This window comes from Tamandua tetradactyla, chromosome 24 (assembly GCF_023851605.1).
Source record: "Tamandua tetradactyla isolate mTamTet1 chromosome 24, mTamTet1.pri, whole genome shotgun sequence".
NCBI lineage: Eukaryota > Metazoa > Chordata > Mammalia > Pilosa > Myrmecophagidae > Tamandua > Tamandua tetradactyla.
In genome coordinates, this window is record NC_135350.1 from 26,907,214 (window position 1) to 26,924,444 (window position 17,231).

Genomic DNA, 17,231 nt, shown 5'->3' on the forward strand with positions numbered 1-17,231 from the left:
GAGTGCTGAGATGAGGTATGCTGAGCTGCTTGGGCTGTACTACATTGAGCTCTCTCATTTAAGCTTCCAGTCAATTAAATCAACCATCATTCATTGCAGCAAGCATGCGTCCTAGCTGATTGCAGATGTAATCAGCAACAGATGAGGGTCACATGCCATTGGCTCATGTCCACAGCAATAGAACTAGACACCTTTACCTGGTCAAGTTGTCACCTGAACCACGGTATGTATGAATTCTTTTTCTTTTTATTTCTTTTTCTGAATTGATGCAAATGTTCTGAGAAATGATCATGATGATGAATATACAACTATGTGATTATATTGTGAGTTATTTATTATATACCAAGAATGGAATGATCATATGGTCATTGCTTGTATATTGTTATGTTCAAAAAATAAAATGTTTTAAAAAACACATTAAGATACCATTTCACAGCCAAAAGATTGATTAAAAAAAAGTAAAATTTTCATAATTCCAAGTCTTGGCAAAGATGTAGAGAAACTAAACTCATATATTACTCTTGGAAGTACAAAAAGATACAACCATTATTGAAAACAATTTCATATCTATAGTAAATCTGGCATGGTGCATTTTTGTACTATCCTCTTGAGGCCTGGAATTGATTTTGCTTGTCTGGCCTTTGTCACTGAGCTGCAAGTGTGTGTGACAAGAAGGTGTTCGGAGTGCAGTACTTGGAACCCAGATTCAGGTGACTTGGCTTGCTCAGGGAAGTTTTTCACAACAATTTAAGGTAATTATATAGAGTTTCAGAACATTTAGGGATAGAAGAGCTTTGGCAAGCCCCCATCAGGGTCCTCACCCTGGACAAGCAGAAGTCTATCACTCCCAGCCTATGTGTGCCTCTTGTAAGAAGGGAAGACTCAAACAGGATGCACATCAAACAGCCCCTTCTTATTGTGCTCTGGAATTTATTAACAATGCATCCTTTTAGCCTGTGGAAGTGAAATGTTTCTTGCACAATATTTATGTATTTGAATGCTCATTTTCACCAAGCCTCTGCCGTTTTGGAATGGTCATACCATTTCATACTCCTACCAACACTGTGAAAGAGATCTGATTACTTCATATCCTTGACAAGACTTGGCACTGTCAGAGTTTAATATTTTTGCCAGTCTGTGGGAATATTTGATGTACGTATTATAACACATTGATTCCACCCTTCGTATATGTCCTAGGAAAACTGTTGGAGGTGTTGCTTGTAAAAATAAAATACTGAAAAACCACAAAAACGTCCAATGAATGAGAAAAGGAAAAGTTCTTTTCATACAATAGTGAAGACAACTGAACAATAGTTACAGTTTCAACATGGATTTTTTTAACAAACATAATGTTAATGACAAAAAAAAATCTCTGTGAAGACTATTTACATACACCACTAAAGCAAGTACACCAGGGTGTATGGCTTGGGAGTTGCTGAGGTGATTTTGAGTAGATTTATTGACATCTCTGTGAAGCCCTTGAGCCTTACCCCCTTAGTGGAGCTGCAGGATCTTCCATTCAATCCAAACTCAGCCTGCATACCGATGCCCCTCCAACTGTGGAAGGTGGGCAGAGGCCCAACGTGAATATGCCAGCTAATGGGAAATCACACAGAGGTTCCCTACCCTGGTTTCAGAAGAACTTGGTGGATCATTGGGATTGTTGTTACAGGAATCAGTATCATTCAAGGATGTGACTATGGATTTTACCCAACAGGAATGGTACAGACTTGACTGGTCTCAGAGGACCACAAGAACATGATGCTGGAGAACTGCAGCAACCCAGTATCTGTGGGCCTCTGCGTGGCCAAGCCAGAGATGATCTTTAAGTTGGAGTGAGGAAAAGAGCTATGCATATTAAAGGAGGAATCATCTGTCCATAATTACCCAAGATCTCTCTCACTGCTGTGTGGTTACAATTCTGTTGGGATAATGCCCTCAGAAAAGTCAAATTTAGGATCAAATTGTTGAATATAATGGATGTGTGAAAGTCTTCCATTTAAAAAAAAGGCTTTGTTAGCTCTAAGAAAACACTATACAGGAGACAAAAACTTTGAACATCATGAATGTGGAAAAAATTACTGCAGGAAATAAAATCTTATTGAGCATTTGAGAATACACACATGGGAGAAACCCTATGGTGAATGTAGGAAAACCTTCAGTGCAAGATCATACTTCATTGTTCATTCAAAAACCTACACAGGGGAGAAGTCCTTTGAAGTAATTTTGGCAGGAAGTCACAATTCATTCTACATCTGAGAACTCATACAAGAGAGAGACTCTGTGAAGGTAATGAATGCGGGAAAACATTTTGTGTAAAGATATACCTTACCCAATACTAATGACCTCACACAGAGGAGAAATCGTATGAGTGTAGCTAATGCGGAAAGACCTTTCATGCAAAGAAATCCCTAATTCAATATCTAAGAATCCTTAAAAAAAAAAAAATTCATTGTGGTGAATGTGAGAAATTCTTCAGAATGAAGATGACGCTCAATAATCATCAGAAAACTCACACAGGTAAAAGAAAAAAAAATTCTATCAATGTAATGAATATGGGACATCTTTCAGGGTGCACTCATCTCTCTGTATACATCAGAGAATTCACACAGGAGAGAAACCTTATGAATGTAATGAATGTAGTAATGCCTTCTATGTTAAAGTGTGCCTCATTGACCATTAGTAAACTCATACGAGAGAGAGAGCTTTTGAATGTCTGGAATATGGGAAAGCCTTTTGCCATAAAGCATACCTCACAGAACATCAGAGAACTCACCTAGGCTGGCCCTTACCTTGTACAATAGAGAAATCCTCTCCCTGAAGTTTCCTCTCACTATTTAGTCAACCCCCTTGTCAACCTCTAGTCAAACATCTGTTCATGAGGGCACACAGATTGTGCCTATAACAATTTGGCACCTACATTGGTATGAAAAAAAATCCTGATCCCCTTAGGGGATAGCTCATTGTTATTTTCATTTGGATTTCCCTAACTAGTGGTAAGCTTGAACATCGTATTTGATTGGCTATTATTCTTTTTTTTTCTATTCACTCCTTTTGTCATTGTTTTCTAATAGGTTGGTCATCTTTACTTGGTTTAAATGTGCTTTTTTCATTATTATTATTTACTATATATACATATATATGTGTGTATATATATATGTCCTTTGCCATTCATGTGTATTGCAAATATCTTCTCCTGGCTACTTCTTTAGTTTTGTTATCTTTTCTACTGACACCTTAGTTTTAACATTATCAATAAAGTTAAGGTTTTTCTTTCAACATTTAGAATTTTAATCTACTCTTAGTTGTGTGTGTGTGTGTATAATTGAAGTCTTCAATATGTTAATACCATATTATCTTTTAAGAAACACATATAAATGGTATCACACTATGTTTAAAGTTTGCAACTTGCTTTTTGTCATGTGCTGTTACCACTCCAAGATCTATTCATGTTGATTGTGTTAGTTTGCTAGCTTCTGAAATGCAATATACCAGAACTGGAACAGCCTTTAAAAGGGCGGAATTTAATAAGTTACAAGTTTACAGTGCTAAGGCCATGAAAATGTCCAAATTAAGGCAAGGCTGTAAAAATGTTCAAATTAAGGCATCCAGGGAAAGATACATTGGTTCAAGAAGGATGATGATGTTCAGGGTTTCTCAGCTAGAAAGGCACATGGCAACATCTGCCAGGTTTCTCTCCAGGCTTCTTCAACAGCTTCCTCAGAAATGTTTTCTTTATGCAATACCAAAGGTCTATGGCTGTATGGGCTCGGTTGGTTCTCATGGCTCCTTCCAAAATGTTTCCTCTATTAAAGGATTTCAGTAAACTAATGAAGACCCACCTAGAATGGGTGGAGTCACATCCACATCTAATCAAAAGGTCATACCCAAAATTGATTGTGTCATATCTCTGTGGAGATAATCTAATCAAAAGTTTCCAACCTATAGTCTTGAATCAGGATTAAAAGAAATGGTTGCTCCCATGAGATTGGATCAGGATTAAAATATTGCTTTTCTGGGGTATATAATACTTTCAAACTGGCATATTGATAAATATGAACTTGGATTATTCATTTATCTCTCCATTCCCCTAGTAAAAAACATTTATGTTATTTATATGTTCAGCATCTAAACCTAGAGGAGGAACTGATGAGTCATAGGGTGGAGGCACTGTTTCAGAGATTAAGCTATTTTCTCTCAGTTCCAAACCCATCCACCCTCAATCCAGCATTACGGTGCTTTGTAATGTTGGAGCCATGACTCTACAAACCGCATTTGTGTCTTTCCAATTGTCCCTATTGGGCCTTTCCATAAAGGACATTATAGATAAACTTTGAGTCTAGAGAAGGAAGAAAGGTTTGCTCCTTTTTGTGCTCCTTTTTTCCTGTTAGCTTCATGTCCATCCAACATCAGCCCAGCATAGTTTCTTCACTCCAGCAGCAGCAGTTCCTTGATGTAGTAACAATTTAGTCCAGTTTGCAGTTTCCAGCTCTCACAGAACCAGCCTAGAGGCATTCCACCCCTATCAGAGACCTAGCATTAGTTGGCTGGTGCCACCTCCTTAGATGTGGGAGTCACAGCCACAAGGGGACCTCCTTCACCATCCTAATTTTTAATAAATCCAACCTCTTCCCGTTGTTACCCTAGCCCCAGTGGTGGTAGCAGCTTCCCAGGGTCATTTCCTCTGTAGCAACCTTAGTGTTTCCTTCTTGTCTTTTCAGTTACATGGTTAGCAACTTCATTACTAGGTAAAAATGGTTTCAGGTTAAGTTCTTCTGTAAAATAACTGGTGTGGTTTCTGTCTCCTGGCTGGGCCCTGGTTGATACAAAAACTTTCCAACTTTATTAAACACTGAATTCTTTTTCTCCAAAAACAGACAGACAAAAGCATCTCACTGAAGAGTACCTATGGCATGATTACATATACATACAAAGTTCAATAACTTGAAAAATTAGATGACATTGTTTATAGATAATACATCTGTGATAAAAGTAAAGATTGGAAAGGAAACAATTAGTACAAATTTCACTATAGCAGTAATAGTTCCTGCTATCAAATAGGAAATTTGATTGTGCAGGGACATAGTGGGAGCATCAAAGGCCTTGGTGGTGAATTATTTGTCAGAATTAGTGGTATCTACATAGGCACTCATTTTATAATTATTTTTATACATTATGTGCATATTAAATATACATTTTATATATGAATAAGTATTTAATGTAAAAATATTTAAAAACTAATTGCTGAAAATATATGAAATCTTCATATAAGACAAACAAAAGTATCCCCAAACTATATATTTCCATATGTATGTGTATATGTAATTAATATTTAAAATAGTAACTATTCCGCTTCTTAAATTACTAATAATACAGAACATAAAACCTTATTAAAGCTTAAAGGTGGAGGGACAATATCTGCTGAGCCCATACTCAGTCTAATTCCTAGCTATGTCCAATGCAGTTTGGTAATAAAATGTCTTAATGTTAAACCATTTATCATCTCTGTCCTTTTTCTCTGCCTTGTCAAACACTTCCAGAATTACCACCACTTAGCTTAACTCCCCTGAGTTTCCTTCAAAAGAGTCTCTTAATCTTACCAAAGCCCCTCTTTCATGAGTTTAACTTGGTGTGGTCCAGAGGACAAGAAGATCAATGGAAGAGAGACCTGCCACACTTGATCATAACGAACATGTTTTTATATACTGACAGGGTTATTTTAAATAACCATATCAAAATATTCTACTTCATCAGTATTAGAGGATAAAATACAAAAATTTAATTGCATTTTTACAACCTAGGTCTGAGCATTTCTAGTTTGGCTAGAAGCAGAAAGACTTTCTGAAACAATTAATTCTAGTCTTAAATCATTTTTCATTTGTTTTTATATTATAGAATTTAATGTTATGTTAAAGCGGCCCATGTAATGTACGCCAGGGAAGGAAGAGAGAGAATTCTGCAAAAAGAAAAAGAAAAAGAAAACCAAAACACACATTCACGATTCATATGGTTTTTCAAAATGGAATATATATATAAGACAAGTTTATTTATAATGTACTGATAGGAGATTAGTCTGGTTTGAAGTTTTAGAATTACATTTGGGAATGGGTTGCTTGGAACAAGAACAACTTAGAAGATGATCCTGTGGCTACATATATGCCTAAATGTATGCAAATACTCATGCATATATATAACTTAAATGTGTATGCTGAAAACTCAAGTTATGTTATAGTAATAATGTCTAACATCTATTGATTAGCTACTGACAGGAACTATTCTTAATGCTTACCTATATTAACTAATTTAATCCTCACAGCAATCATGTAAGAGGTTCTATTATTACTGGCAACATCACACACCTCAAATTTAACATGTTCAAAACTGATCTCCTACCTGCCCTCACCACAAATCTTCCACACATTTCACTCTTCTTAGTTCATAGAAATTTCACCCATCCTGCTGCTTGGATCAAGAACCAGGGCACCATCCTTGATTCCTCTCTCTGTCCCGCACAGAGGACCACACATGGTGGTGCAGGTTGTGCACTGGTAAGGGGATACAGTTCACATTGTAGGCATCATAAATCTGTGTACTAAGTACAATGATTTTCCAGCAGCTGGCAGTGCCAATAAAATTATAAAAATTTTCCAAGATGGAAGCAAAATGTCTCGATCACAGGCCACAAAGCCTCCTTTCATCACCTACACTGATTTATTACAATGGCCTCGTTACGTCCACCCTTGTTCTTACTTAGCTATTCCCAGCACAGTAGTCACGGTGACCCTGTAAATCAGATTAAGTCATCTTTGCTCCAAATTCTCCAATGGGTTTTCACTCAGAAAAAAGTGAAGTCCTAACAATGGCCCTATGAGATCTGTCACTGATATTGGTATGTGTTATCTCCTACTACTCTCCCCTGTGCCTTGACCTCTTCCTTTCTGTGCCAGGTGTGCTCCCACTTCATCACCTCTTGTTTCCCCCTCTGATCATCCCCATTCTACCTTCAGGTCCTTACCCAAATGGCACCTACTCAGTGAGGCTTCCCCTGGCCACTCTATTTAAAACTGCAGCCCTATACCATTGCTCTCATCCCTTCTCCCCAGCTTTGCTTTTAGTCATAGCATTTATCACCACAAAAAAAAAATTTGTTAAAATTTATTTGGTACACTTTATTTCGATAAGTGCAAACCCCATGAGGCCAGGGATTTTTGTTTGTTTTATTCACTGCAGGTGCGAAGAGCCTAGAACAATTCCTGGCACAGAGAAATAAATATTTGTTGAATGAATACATCTTCATTTTGCAGACTAGGAAACTAAGATTCAGAAAAACTGAAGTAGTTTTTCAAAGGCCATAAAAGCAGGCAGTTTAACTCCCAACTTGTCTGCTCACTAACCCTTATGCTCTATGGCTATACACTTAAGATGATTCTTTAATAATCATAGTAATAATAATGGTTAATATTTTTAATGCTTCCTTGGACCATGATTGTTCTAATTGCTTTACATGTATTATTTCATTTACTTCCAGGAAACATCTCAGCTAATCAGGCTGGAATCCTTAGAGTTTTTGCAAATTAACTATCATCCTATCCAAGTACAACAGTAGATAAACAGAACTCTCTTTCCAAACTCTAAAGAGCAGCACAAACTTCCAGTCTCTAAGTAGGGAAGAAAGGAAACTGTTATCTACTTCAAATTTCACATGAACAAATTAGAAATTGTGCAGCTGAGAGTGAGGCCCCAATGTAACCACCCTATTATGGTTGGCTTCTTTTCCTCAAGTTACTATTCATTATTCACTTGCATGCGCATTTATTCATCCACTTACTCAGCAAACATTTATTGAATGATTGCCATGTGATGTACTATGCCAAGTTCAAAGGCTACAGAGATAAAGAAGAGTTCTTTTCTGCCCTTGAGAGACTCACAGGCTAGTGAGAGACAAATATGAAAGCAAGTATTTCCACAGATGGAGTAAGTGTTACTAGAGTGTCAGTGCAGAATGCTTTGGGGGCAGAGAGCAGGAAATACCCAGACCTGCCTGGGGAGACAGGAAGTACTTACCAGAGGAAATGACCCATGGTTCATCAGACAGAACAGGGGGAGAAGGGTCTTTAAGCAAAGGAAGGGATTTGCAAAGGGATGGAGGTATGACTCACATGGGCATTCAGGAACAACATGTAGCTTGGTGTAACTGGAGCTAGAAGCCATGTGGAGAAGGGGCAGGTATTTCAGTTTGCTAAAGCTGCTGGAATATAATATACCAGAAAGGCTTTTAGAAAGGCAATTTATTAGGTTACAATTTTATAGTTCTAAGGCCATGAAAATGTCCCAATTAAGGCACCAACAAGATGATACCTTCTCTGAAGACTGGCTGCTGGCATCTGCGGTTCTTCTGTCCTATAACTAGGCATATGGCAGGTGTCTGCCGGTCCCTCATTCCAGGTTGGGCTGCTTTCAGGTTCTGGTTCCACTGGTCTCCTCTTTGAGCTTCTATGAGTCCTCTCTTAGCTTCTCTAGGTTTTTTTTCTCTAAGCTCTGTCAGTTTTTTCTGTCCCTTATCCTCTCAAAAAGGACTCCAGTAAAAAGGATTAAGACTCACCTTGAATAGGGTGGGTCACATCTCAATTGAAATAATCTAACCTGAAGGTCCTACCCAGACAGGTCTGTACCAACAGGAATGGATTGAAAGAGCATGGCCTTTTCTGGGGTAAGTAGCAGCTTCAAACCAGCATAACCAGGAAACAGGTAAACAGGGGCCAGAAGGACTTTAAACAAGGTCAGTATTAGATTCAGATTTGTATAATAGGAAAAACTCTCAGGAGGCTGAATGGAAACTAAATGAAGTGGGCAAGTCGAGATGGGAAGAGGCACAACGATCTAGCACTTTTTTTTTTAACTCTACTTAACTAATTTTAATTTTATTTCCCTCTCGTGAAGGTTTTTAGCATTCCTTGGTCCACTGGGATAAGAGGAAGAAACAGATGGACTTTCAGGTTAATCCGCGGTAGTGCCTGTGAGGTCCAGCTAATCTGCAAAGTCAGCGAGGTTTAAAAGCCCCAAATGGAGTGAACAGTACAGGGTCACTGCCACCCTTTTGTCTTTGATTACTGAGAAGTCAACCAAGGGAAGGCTTCCCATGACACCATCCTACATGGACCACAGAAGCTTCCAGAGGGGGCTTGGCAGCTATATGGTCTGAGTCTCGCTCTCTCAGAGACACGCCCTGCAGGACCATTGGGTCCATCCGGGCGTGGAGTGCGACCGAGGTCACTGCATCATGCTGTAGGGGGTCCTCCTGGCAGGGGGAGGGGGTGATTCGCAGAGCCTACGTGTGAAACTAGAGCTAGTCAGACAGACCTCACAGGACCACTGCTCCAGGCCGCTACCTCCTACCTCTAGTTCTCCATCCACCTCCACAGGTAAAAATTTTGTTGCAATTAAAATAATGTGGCATAAAACTGACCTGATATAATTACTTCTTACTTCGCAAACCACATACCTAATTTTTAATAAATTATTTATTGAAGATCATCACGCAAAATATTTTCTATTTTCCTAAACTTAAGGAAGCCCTACTCAGTAGAACTCGGTTTCTAAACACTGAGAAGCAATTGCTGGATAATTAATTCAAAAGGGGAAATGCCAGAGTCAGGGCAGAGGGGAAAGGGTCCTGCTCTGTGGACTTCTCCACCCAGGCCCCCAGCCCTGCTTTGGTGAATGCCCTCAACAGAGCCTCCTTGGCCCACTGGTACTCCCTGGCAGCCAGGTTGGACTCGTGCAACACGTTGGGATTTTGGAGCGCAGTGTTTTTGAGGGAACCTGGCCGTGGACATGCATCCAGCGACAGCACAGGGCGTGCTTACACAGGCGGGGCGCACGGCCCAGCTCGTCCTTCCGCGTCGTGGCATTGATGATCTCGATGGCAACATCGCCCACCGTCCAGCTGATGCTGAAATTCGGCGCTTTCCCTGGCTGTCAAAGCCTCTGTGTTGCTGATGCCACTGAGCTAACAAGAGGCTTGTTGAGCATGCACGGGGCGGCAGGTCCTCTATGTTGGCGATGCGCTGGTACGTGGCTCTGGAAAGGTGGTTCTGGTGGTAGAGGCTGCCCGGGATGATGCTGAAGAAGTAAACTGACTCCGCGAAAATGCTAAGCAGGGGCCCAGGATACCCACCACGCTCCACCGCGCGATCCTGTCGCTGCACCACGTGGTGAGCAGCTTCTCCCGCTGCAGCACCCGGTCCCACGTCAGGATGCTGGCGTTCGCCAGCACGGGGATTGTCCCCTAGCCAGATTCTATTTTCTTCCGCAGCTACCCCCTCGCTTTACAATTTGGATGTCTGTCCGCTGGTTCTTCCGAATTGCTTCATGTGGTGAGAGAATTCTAGCATCGCCAGAGGAAGAGGTGCTGATATCCAGATGAAGCTGAACATTCTCCTTCAGCTTAAACCCTCCTCGCTCTATCTGAAAGATGAATTTTTTTTAAATCACCTTTGTTATTTAAGTAGAGCTCAAGCAGGGTGTAGAGAAATCTAAGCAAGGACCATCCTCTCTGTGTGACAGCGGTTTAACGCCAGAGGCCATGGTGGCTCACATATTCGCCATCAATGCATTTGGTTTCCGTGGAAACACTTATCACCTTGGCGTCTTTAACATCTGTGCCTGTTGTCATGACAATTTCAGCAAGAACTTTTCTGCGTGCGTGAGAGAATGAGAAATTGTCCTTCAGATCACCAAATTTATCCACAACCAAGCGCGCCACGGTGTCTGCTAACATCTGTGCTAAGTGTAGCTGAAGCTCCTCGCAGGGAATAGGCTGGCGAGGTGTTTGATCTAAATGCAAATTAAAAACGGCTGTCAGGGCTGACTGCGCAGTCGGAGACTTTGCAAGCTCTTTGTTCCTTCCTGAGCCTTCAATGAACTGCCTCCAGACATACGGAATTCTTGGCGTGGCTCTCCCGACTTTGGAGAAGTGGTACTTCAGTCCAGGACGCAGCTCATTCAGAATCATCACCAGGTTCTTCCAGCTTGGAGGCGGGACCCGCGGCAGAATCCGAAGTGGGGGGCTGTACTAGGTTGGCGGGAACTGGGGACAAGCTGAGATTCCCTCTGGAGCTGAAGGAGTTGTCTCTGTTGGAGCCAGGTGGAAGGACGGGTCGAACATGTCGGGGGTCTCAGAGCCATGGAACAGCTTGTCGGATGTGAAATCGCTGTTGATCGCGAGGGCCCTGCCCATGGCGAAATGCGCTTTGGAGGCGCAGCGTGGAGCTCGAAGTTTTTCTCTGAGGGCTCAGAACCCTCAAAAGCTGGCCCGTTAACTTCTACCGGCCTGACAAAGGTGCGCCGGCGGCTTCTGGGACAGAAGCGTATCCTGCACACCAGGTTTCATCTCGTTCAGCTGGAAGAGCGCGTTCTTCAGCAGCACGGGTCCCCGTGTCCTCCTCGTCTTTTTCAGGCGGAACTTGGGGTGCCCCTTGCTGCACTCCTCCCGGGACCGCTTCCTGCTGGTACCGCTGCCCAGGTTGGAGAGCTGCGCCCCCTCCCCAGGCCCGGTGTGCCGACGTCTTTGGAGGACGCGTTGCCCAGATTGCGGTTTTCCTTAACACCGGTGCTGCTGGAACTCATGTTTTCTTCATCGTCTAGATCCATGGCCAAAAATGTGAACATTTCCTGACTGGCAGAGATGGTTTCTATCTTGAGCTCCGACCCGGGAGCTTCGGCTCTGACCCCCGGCGGGTCCCGCGTGGCAGGTGGACTTGAGACGGCGACCGGCAGGCCCGGGGAGCGCCTTGCCCTTGTCGCCCCTCAGCTCTCCGTGCCGTACCCAGAGCTGAGTAAAGCAGCCGCGGGTAGCAGCGCGGGGGACCCTCGGGTCGCCCTGCTCCGCCCAGCCCAGTGCGCTGCGGCGCGGCCCCTGGTGACCACTTTGAAGCTGCTACTTAGCTGCAGGTGTTTTTACTCAGAGACACTTTGAGGTGGCCTAGAGATAACTACGTTGTCAGCTCTTAAAAGTTACCAAGTGTTATGTAGAACGGCCATCTCACCTCATCACAGAGCCTCACGGGACAGGAACGCTAACTCCTGCATCTGGAATGAAGTTCAGGGCCAAGAAGGGGGTCAGGAAGGGTGAGAATTAGACAACCATCTGGGGACAAGCCGCTTATAACCAGCAGACACATGTTTATTGCAGGTTTCTCTCTCGGAAGGAGCGATTAATATGCAATAAACAAACAACTTCTTCTCTGAAAATTCCCTGATATCTTGAAAGAGCCGCACATCAAATCCTCTGGTTATTCTCTTGCACTTATAAATGTAATAACGATTTATTTTATTTTTTTATTAGAGAAGTGTGGATACACAGAAAAATCATCCATAAAATACAGAGTTCCTGCATACTATCCTGTTATTAACACCTGGCATAAGTGTGGTACATTTGTTACAACTCATAAAAGAACAGTTTTATAATTGTACTATTAACCATAGTCCACTTTACAATAAGGTAATAGTGGTTTACTTTTAGTTAATAAATATTAAGTGCTTTAACTAATATGTTTCATATTTTCCACTAGAAAAATCTTGAGACTCGAAACCTCTGCTTTTTTAAATTATTATTAGAGAAATTGTAGATTTACAGGAAAGGAAACATCTGTTTTATGAGGTCCCATATGTTCACTTTATCTTGGAGGTTCACATTTACACTCCAGAGTAGTCACTGGGAGGGTGGTTGGAAGAAAATAGTTTAACTGTAACTTTAAAAGGGAAAAAAAGTGACTAGCTTATATAACTGGGAAGTCTGGAGTGCAGCTCATCTGCAGCATGCCTGGATCTTGGGGCTCAGTAGTGTCATGTGGCTCTCTTGCTTTGGGATTGGCTTTCTCCACATGCAGTTTAAGTCATCCCTGGCACCACAACACCCATATCCTACCAGCTAAGCAAACCAAATAGAAGAGAAATTTTCCATATACATTATGGGAAACAGTCCCAAGGAAGACACTTATTGGTGAGTTTGGGTTGCATGCTTATCTCTGAACTGTGGTCTGAGATATGGGGTATTCTAATTGGCCAGGCTTGGGATATTTGGGTGTCTTTTGGGGGGGGAAGGGTGGAAGTTGGGGCAATAATGAAGCAGGGGCAGTTTCAACCCTACTGGATGCCCACAGACTGGCAACTTTCCAGGGAAGGGGCTTCTTTTATCAGAAGGAAAGTGTGGGCATTAGATTGCCCTGTGCTGGTTTGAAAGTATTATGTGCCCCAGAAAAGCCATATTTTAATACCGATTCAATCTTGTGGGGACAGCTGTTTCTTTTATATATATACATACATATTTCTTTTTAATGAGAAATATCCACATATGTACAGTCCAACCATATTATACAATCAATATCTCACAATATCATTACATAGTTCTGTTTTCTTCACCACAATCATTTTTAGCTCATTTACATCACTCAATAAAAGGAAACAAAAAGAAAAAGAACTCATACATTCCATATGCCTCACCCCTCCTTCTCATTTACCAACAGTGTATCAATCTACCCAATTGTTTCCCTTTAACTCCTCCTATTATTTATTTTTTTATCTTTTTTTTTTTTACCTATCTGTTCATACCCTAGATAAAAAGAGCATCAGACACAAGGTTTTCACAATCACACAGCCACATTGTAAAAGCTATATAGTTATACAGTCTTCTTCAAGAATCAAGGCCTACTATAGGGGTGCACGGGTGGTTCAGTGGTAGAATGCTTGCCTTCCATGCGGGAGACCTGGGTTTGATTCCTGGACCATGCACCACCACCCCCCACAAAAAGAATCGAGGCTACAGGTATTAGTTCAACACAGTTCAACAATTTCAGGTATTCCCTCTAGCAACTCCAATACACCATAAACCTAAAAGGGATATCTATACAATGCAAAAGAAAAACCTCCAAGATAACCTCTCAACTCTGAAATCTCTCAGCCATTGAGACTTTCTTTTGTCTCAATTCTTGCTTTCCCCTTTTGGTCAAGAAGACTTTCTCATTCCCATGATGCTGGGTCACAGCTCATCCCCAGGAGTCATGTCCCACGTTGTCAGGAAGATATACACCCATGGGAATCATGTTCCATGTAGGGAGTTCACCTGCCAAGTTGGCTTAGAGAGAGAGGCCACATCTGAGCAACAAAATAGATTCTCTGGGGGTGACTCTTAGGCATAATTATCAATAGGCTTAGCTTCTCCTTTGCAGGAATAAGCTTTATCGGGGTGATCCGCAATATTGAGGGCTCAGCCTATTGAATTTGTTGCACCACTGCTTGTAAGAGTATTAGGAATTCCCAGATGGGAAATATTCATTTACTCCTTTCTCTCCAATCTCACAAGAAGACTTGGCAAAAATTTGTTTATCCTCTGCCCAAATTACTCTAGGTTATATCAGAGAATCACACTAAACTGTACAAACAAGATCCCATGCCCTATTTAAGTTCCTTGTATGGTATTCAAGTAAATTGACCATACATATTAAATTAGATAATGTACTACCCAAAGTGTAAATTTTGCACCAAATAAGCATTTCTCCCTTTGGTCTTGCACAGAGGTTGAAGTTTGAAAATGTGGACAGCCATTTATTTTAATCCTTATTCAACAGTACTGTAGGGTGGAAAGTTTGGATTAGATTACCTCCATGGAGATCTGGCATGCCCAACTGTGGCTGTGACCTTTGATTAGATGGAGATGTGACTCCACCTATTCCAGGTGGGTCATGAGTAGTTGACCGAAGTCCTTTAAAAGAGGAAACATTTTGGAGAGATCAGAGCTCACACAGATGCTGACACTTGGGGTACAAAGACACAGATATTTGGAGATGCTTGGAGTCCAGAAGACATTGCCATGAGATGTTAAGCAAGTCAGACCTTGAAGAGAGCCAAGGGAAGCCAAGAGATGAAAGCCAGCCCTGGAGAAGCAAAGTCAGGAACCTCCACAGGAACAGAGACTGAAAGCAACAGAGCCCAGGAGAAAGGGATCAGCAGATGCCAGCCATGTGACTTCCCAGCTGACAGAGCTGTTCCTGACCCATCGGCCTTCCTTGAGTGAAGGTAACCTCTTGTTGGTCCCCTAATTTGAACACTTTCACTTACTTAGAACTGTAAACTTGTAACTTATTAAATTCCATTTTTAAAAGTTGTTTCTTTTCTGGCATATCACATTCTGGCAGCTTACCAACTAATACATATCCACTCTAGGTATAGTAGCCATATAATTTATTGCCCATGCTGAATAAATTATATTTATTATAGGAGGACAGATATAAACTGGAACTGTCCAAGGCCACCTGGGAAATATGGTCCCACTATCTGTGGAGAAGAGGCCATTTGAGCTGCAAAATGATCCTTTATTTTTTTACTCTTAACTGCACATTAAATTTCTAACATTTCTCTCGGTTCTCTCTTTTTTCCCTCTCTCTCTCTACACATATAAATATATATGAATATTATGTAACAATATCAAATTTATTCATAATTATGGTTTTGATGATCTTTTATAGGTTAACCTTGACTTATAAGATTTTAAATATCTATTATCTGTCATTATAAAAGTAATCCTTTTAAAAATCTCATGAAATAAATAATATCAAATCATGCAGATGTGACTAAAGAATTAAATGAAGTGCCCTGAGGCTAAAAGATCAGCAATATCTTTTCATAACACAAAAACAGTGAGTTTACATTTTGACCAGCCTGTTTTGATAGAGATACTTTAGAGACAAACCCCAGAGGTCCACAGGTGAAATAGACAATGGGGGTCTTAAATGAGGTGCTGGTTGTGGAGTGGAAAAGAGGGGACCGAATTGAGAGATTTATTGAGCGATAGGACCCAGGGTTTGGTGATTAGATCTGTAAGTGCAAGGGAGAGGGAAGGACCAAGGATAACTCCGAGGTTTCTGGCTCAGGTAACTCCTCAGAGAGGGGGACCAGTCATAGAGGTAAGCACTACAGGAAGAAAAGGAGAATGAGAAGATGCAAAAGAAAAACTGCCCCAAACCTCTTCTGGCTCTGATTTAGTTCATAGCCTCATGCTGGGGAGAAATGAATTAATTCCTTCACAAGCCGTGAGAGCAATTTTCTGATAAACTTTAATGGAATTAAGACTTGTTCTGGGAATCCACCCACCTAGCTGTCAATCCAGTGTAGTTTCCATTAACCAAACATGCTTTTCTTTTTCTTCTTCAACAATAATGACTTAGCATTCTCTGTATCTACACAATGCCCTACCAAGAGTTTATCTTTGGAGTCACTACTAGACGCCTTTTCTTTCCTTGCAAGATTTTGACAAAACTTTGATACATGCGTGTAACTGAATTGTCAGGAAAAGTGTTTTGTTTTGCTTTGTTTGTTAGCAAGGTGATGAAAATTCGTTCAGTTTTGGATGTTGGAGTCTGAGATGTTTGTGGGACATGTGAGTGGAGACATCCCAAGGCAGGGAAGTCATCATGGTAGGTTCCCAAATATATCTGGCCCCCTTTACTAAATAGCTTCCCTATAGTCTTTAAAATTTGAGATAAATAAACCCTGGCATCAAAATGAGTTGACCAGCTGATCAACCATCAACAACTAACACAGAGCTCTGATATGGACACAGTCTTGTGAGGATGGAAATTAAAGGTATGAAAGAAAATATGCAACCTGCATATCTCATGACTCCAGTATGGTAAGTGAAACAAGGTTACATGTCTTTTAAAAGTTATATGAATCACTGACTGATAGGAGGGAGGGGCCAAGATGGTGGCTTAGCAATGTGCACATTTTAGTTAGTCCTCCAGAACAACTACTAAATAACCAGAAACAGTACAGAACAGCTCCCGGAGCCACGATAGTGACCAGACACACAGCGTACCCCAGTCTGGACCAGCTGGACCGGCTGCAAGTCTCCAGAACCGTGAGTTTCCCAAGCTGCTGCGGGCGGCGACCGGTGCCCCTCCCCCATAGGCGACTCCCCGGAGGGAAAGGAAAGAGACTCTAACAGTAGCAGGGACTGAGTCCAACCAAACACCAAAAGTGGCATTAATAAACAAATTCTGACTACTAAAATTAGGCCCCCAGCTCAGGCAAAACTGGTCAAGGCGGAGGTCACCTATTGGGCTAACCGAAAAAGAGGAAAGGGGACGAAATGGAGCCTTCTGTGGCTGTTTCTACGGAGGCTTGGCTGCCTCTGGATTCAGCGGTGGGACTATTCGGGCTGCAACTGCCCTAGG

General features: G+C 41.6%; 2 pseudogenes; one reads left to right on the plus strand and one right to left on the minus strand.

Moving 5' to 3' along the window:
* Window positions 1-1,589: 1,589 nt before the first annotated feature.
* LOC143668167 (zinc finger protein 10-like) lies at window positions 1,590-2,821 on the plus strand (annotated as a pseudogene).
* Window positions 2,822-9,118: 6,297 nt separating this feature from the next.
* LOC143668168 (double-stranded RNA-specific editase 1 pseudogene) lies at window positions 9,119-11,652 on the minus strand (annotated as a pseudogene).
* Window positions 11,653-17,231: the final 5,579 nt, after the last annotated feature.